Here is a 6,032-nt window from a genome sequence, read left to right on the forward strand (position 1 = left end):
TGCCTAACAGTAATTTAGAAGGAATCTGGAATTAAATTGCATATGTATTGCATTATCTTAGTGTTTTTATCTGTTTGCCATAAAATGATCTGTTCTTGTTTTATATTTTAAACTGCAAATTGAAGGCCTTATCGGCGGCCGAATCCGAAACCGATTAGTGTTTTGTGTTAATTAGAATTAATGTGATTTTGTGGTAAATTTAGTTAAAATTTGATTTGGTATGATTAAATTGGATTAAATAAGCTAAATTACATTAGTTGGACTTATCTACCATTATGCCACTTAGTGGCTTGATTTGAGACCAACCTTATTACACTTAGAAACATATCTCCTCAGCCATTTTCTTAGCTAAAAACCGACTAGAGAGAGAGGGAGAGGTAGGAGATTGATTTCATCTAGAGATTTTGCTTGGAATTGAAAGAATTGAAGAGTAGTTGCATATTTGAGCTTCTAGGCTTGGAATTCAAGACTTAAGGTAGGCGTTTTCCCTTTCAATTGTGAATTTAAGATTAATTCTTGCATGGTTCATGGAATGTTAGAGTTTAAAGTCTAGAATTGGTTTTAAGAGTTGGATTTGAGAGTGAATTCATGCATGCATGCACATATTCTTGGATTTTGGAGTTGTTCTTCATGAATTTCCACATGCATGTCTGCATTTTTGTTATAGCCCATGAATTCATCATTTTCTTGAGCTTAATCTTGTTTTGGATCATGTTTTGGAGCATTATAAGTCATGAGAATTCATGCATGTTACATTTAAGTTATGTTCTTGACATTTTATTTGAAATTGTGTTTAATTGACTCTCTTTTGGGCTTTGATTTTACAAATTGATCTTTGCAACATCTTATACTATGAGTTTACAAGTGTTTTCTAGAAAATGGGCCCAAGAGGTCGAGTTTGGAGGTGTTGAATGCTTAGTTTGAGCTTGGGAGGCAAATCTGGAAATTCTAGAATTTGGCTTCCTCGCTCGAGCGAAGGATTCCACACTCGAGCGACCATCGTTTGTTCAGAGCTCCGCTCGAGCAAAGGAATGGTGGCTCGAGCGTAAATTGCAAGCTCTCAGGTTTTTGGTGCATGCAGACACACGCTCGAACGACGAGACCTACGCTCGAGCGAAGGGCTGTGTCTCACGCTCGAGATGAGCATCGAGCGGGTATCGAGCGTAAAATTTCAACAACCAGTACTTTTTCATTTTTACAGACAACTCGAGCAAAGGAGTCTACGCTCGAGCGACCCCTCTATTTTGACAAGCTCGCTCGAGTGAGACCCCTGTTTTCAGCAAGTTTTGAAAAATATTTTCCAAGGCATCTTTGCATTCTCATTCTATCCTAGGCATTCCTAGGCCATATTTAAGACTCTTTAGTGAGGATTTAAGGTTAGAAACACACTAAGAACCAACGAAATAAGTTTTGTGCAATTAGAATGTGTGTTTCAAGTGTGTGTCCGTTATGCATTATGTAGGTCACGTGCCGCGTGTTGTGTGATCAATCTGCTCAGTCTGTCTGTTTCAAGGCCAACTGTGAGTAATAATTTAGTAAAGTTATGTTCAAACTGTATCTACTTTCTATGTGATAAAACAAGATCTGTTTTCCAAAATGATATGTTCTATACAATGAATGATTGTTCAATTTCTTATATGTATTCGTGACATCCTTAGTATCATGTGATATCTGTTAGCTGTTACCCGGTATCGGAGGTTCCTTTACAGAACTTATTTCTGTCTACACTCTGTTACCCGTACCAGAGGCCCTGTCACGAGGGCTCAGCTTCTGTTCTGTTATGTTACCCGGATCTAGAGGTTCTTTTATGGAACTGGTTATTTGTAACCTCACGTGTATACATTCTATTCTGTTCTGTTCTGTTAATGCTAATGGATGTATCACGTAAACTTAATCATGACCTATGATTTCTGTCTGTATATGATCTGAATAAACTATGATTTTGATATGAAACTGAATTACGATTTCTGAATCTGTACGAACTCATTCATTGAAACCCTTTACTCTATTATTATTCACTGGGCTTTCACTCACAGTTTATATTATGTATGTAGGTGAGCCGGCACATGACCAGGGCCAGAGTTGACAGCCTTCTGTCTGTTTTGTCAACCAACTATAGCGCCTCCTCCCTAGGAAGTTTCGGTCGAAGTCTAATGCTATGGTTATTTTTGTATTCATGCTAGTCTCTGTATGGGTTTTGTAAAGACATGTCTTGGGATGTAATACTTTGTAAATATTGTGTACCTGGACTGGCATGTTTATATATATAAATATGTTTTGAAATGTTCTGTCCCATGTACGTTATCACAGCTCATTGGACCTTGTCTATTTTGTATTGTTGCTTCTGCAGCCCCTTATTATTTGCTATTCTGTTCAGAGGCCTTTGGTAATCCACGGATTACTGGCCGATTACGGTGCTAAACCCATAGGGGCAGGTTTGGGTCGTGACAGAGTGGTATCAAAGCACGTGTTCTACCGCACACACAGGTCCGTATGAGCTTAGGATGTCCTAGTAAGAGTTAGGGGCATTCCATCTGCATGTGTGAGTGTGTGGTAATGCAACTGAATATGAAAACTGAATGTACATGTGAATCAAATGAATTGAAGGAAACAAATAAGATTATGCCTGTGTTTATTATCATTCGATGTCTGTATAGTAAGATGGAGAATGCAAGGGGAAGCGGTGAAAGTGAATCTTCAGAGGCTCGCATGGGCCGAATGGAACAGATGTTAGCAGCGTTGACTGAAGCCTGGACACAACAACAGAGACAACAACCTTTGCCCCCTCCGCCTCCACCAGCATAAGCCGAGGTAGATAATACTGACATCATCAATCTGACATAGAAATTTATGAAAATGAAACCGCCAACGTTCTATGGTGGAATTGATCCTTTGAAAGCTGAGACGTGGTTGCTTGAGATGGAAAAGTTGTATGAAGTATTTCCTTGTTCTGAAACTCAGAAAGTCCTCCTAGCCACCTACACTCTGAAAGATGAAGCCCGCAGGTGGTGGTTACCGATTCGAAGTGGCAATGGGAATATGACATGGGCACAATTCAATGCAATCTTTTATGATAAATATTTTTCCCAATGCTTTAGGGATCGGAAGGTGTTCGAGTTTCAGGAACTCAAACAGGAAAGAATGTCTGTAGCAGAGTATGAAGCTAAATTCACCGAACTGGCATGGTTCGCTCCACACATGGTGGATACTGATTACAAAAAAGCACGAAAATTTGAAGGTGGATGGGATTTGGAGGTGTTCAATCGGGTGAGCGTGTTGAAATTGGCTACTTATGTGGAAGTCTTGGACAGATCCTTAATGGCGGAAGCTACCATAGCTGCCATGAAACAAGGTAAAGCCCTAGCAAATACAATAACTGAGTGGAGAGGAAAAAGATCCGGGTTTGGTTTTAAAAAGAGCCGGTCCTTTGTTAGTAAGAAGCAAAACACAAGGACTTCGAACAGTTAGACTCAGAGTAGTGGGTTTATTCCGGTTGGTTCTGATTGTGGTAAAAGGCACAGGGGTGTGTGCTACTGAGCGTCCGGTGCTTGTTTCTGGTGTGGCCAGCCAGGTCATGTAGTGAAAGATTGCCCGCTCAGGTCTGAGACTACTAGCCGTCCTGCAGCAAGTTCGGCGGGATCCGCTTCTGTGGCTAAAACCAATGCCAAAGCCAATACTGGGAAAGAACCTCTAAGACAAGGCTGAGTGTTTGCCTTAGTGCCCGGTGACGTACCGAACACCTATACTGTGGTGTCAGGTACACTCTCTATATGTTCTCAAAATGCATGTGTACTGATAGATTCTGGTTCTACACATTCCTTTGTATCGCATGCTTTTTCTCGAAAATTGACTAGACCCTTAGAACTTATGACCTATGTATTATCTGTGTCTACGCCGTCTGGGGATTCTATGATGTGTGCTCATATTTATCCATCATGTGATATTATGATTGGTGATATGATGTTGTATGTGGACTTATTACCCTTGGACATTAATCATTTTGATTATATTTTGGGGATGGACTGGTTGACTAAATACTGTGCTACCATTGACTGTGCAAATAAAAATGTTGTGTTTAGACCGCCGGATATGCCTGAATTTACTTTCATTGGAAATGGGGTAGTTCCTCTCCCATATTTGATTTCGGCTGTGAAAGCTATAAAACTCCTTAGGTAGGGATGTAGGGGTTATCTGTGTTGTATATTGACTGCACCATCTGACAGTACTACTGTAGAAACAATCCCTGTTGCTTGCGAATTTCCCGATGTGTTCCCAACTGACTTACTTGCAGACTTAGTTGATAGAGAAATTGAATTCACTGTTGAGGTGTTTCCGGGGACACAACCTATTTCCAAGACTCCCTGTAGAATGTCTACCTCTGAATTGAAAGAATTGAAAACCCAACTTCAGGAACTATTAGATAAGAAATTTATCCGTCCGAGTACTTCACCTTGGGGTGCTCCAGTTTTGTTTGTCAAAAAGAATGATGGACCTTTGAGAATGTGTATAGACTACCGAGAACTGAACAAAGTGACTATAAAGAATAAATACCCTCTGCCCCGAATAGATGACTTGTTTGATTAACTTCAGGGTGCCCAAGTGTTTTTCAAAATTGACCTCAGGTCCGGATATCATCAATTAAAGGTTAGAGTTGAAGACATAGAGAAAACTGCATTCTGAACTAGATATGAACATTATGAATTTTTAGTAATGCCATTTGGGATGACCAATGCACCTGCAGCTTTCATGGATCTTATGAATAGAGTGTTTAAATCATATCTGGATAACTTCATTGTTGTATTTATTAATGACATTTTGATTTATTCTAAAGACAGGGAAGAACATGAGAACCATCTGAGAACCACCTTGCATATTTTGAGAGAAAAGAAATTGTATGCTAAATTATCCAAGTGTGAATTCTGGCTTGACAGTGTGGCATTTTTGGGACATGTAATCAACAAGGATGGAGTTTCTGTTGACCCTTAGAAAATTGAAGCTATTGTGGATTGGCCTAAACCGACAAATGTGACAGAAGTCCGAAGCTTTCTGGGACTTGCAGGTTACTACTGGAGGTTTGTTTTCCAAGCTTGTCATGCCATTGACTCAGTTAGCTTAGAAAAATGTGTCATTTGACTGGAATGAACAAAGAGAGGCAGCTTTCCAAGAGTTGTTAGTGACTGCACCAATCTTAACCTTGCCTAATGGTACTGATGGGTTTCAAGTGTACAGTGATACTTCCTATAAAGGCTTGGGGTGTGTACTAATGCAAAACGAAAGGGTGATTACCTATGTTTCTAGACAACTTCGGCCCCATGAAAAAAATTACCCAACACATGATCTTGAATTAGCGGCTGTGGTATTTGCTTTGAAAATATGGCGTCACTATTTGTATGGGGTAACTTGTGAGGTGCATACCGATCATAAAAGCCTGAAATATTTCTTCACCCAAAAGGAATTGAATATGAGGCAGAGGCGATGGTTAGAGTTAATTAAGGATTTTGATTTGCAGATCTTGTATCATCCAGGAAAGGCTAATACCGTAGCAGATGCCTTGAGCCGAAAATCCAGTGCGAATTTGTCATGTTTGTTATCTAACCAAAAAGAATTGTTGACTGACCTAGAATAAGTTGGGCTATTAACTGCTACTGCCGCTTAATCTACAATTCTTGACGAGATCAAACAGAACCAGTGCGAGGATGAATACTTGAAAAAGATCACGGAGGAATTCGATTCAAAGCCGTGGCCAGGATTTGTGTTTGAGAATGATGTGCTGAAATTTCATAACCGTCTTTGTGTGCCCGATTGTTATGATTTGAGGAAACGTGTTATGACCGAAGCTCACAGTAGTAAATTTGCTATACATCCGGGGAACACGAAGATGTATCATAATTTGAAACAGAATTTTTGGTGGCTTGGAATGAAAAAGAGTATTGCCGATTTCATGGCTAGATGTCTACAGTGCCAACAGGTTAAAGCTGAACACTAACGACCCGCTGGTTTGTTACAACCACTCCCAATACCGGAATGGAAAT

The sequence above is a fragment of the Camellia sinensis genome, chromosome 12, assembly GCF_055761805.1.
Source record: "Camellia sinensis isolate YWXY chromosome 12, ASM5576180v1, whole genome shotgun sequence".
NCBI classification, from domain to species: Eukaryota; Viridiplantae; Streptophyta; class Magnoliopsida; order Ericales; family Theaceae; genus Camellia; species Camellia sinensis.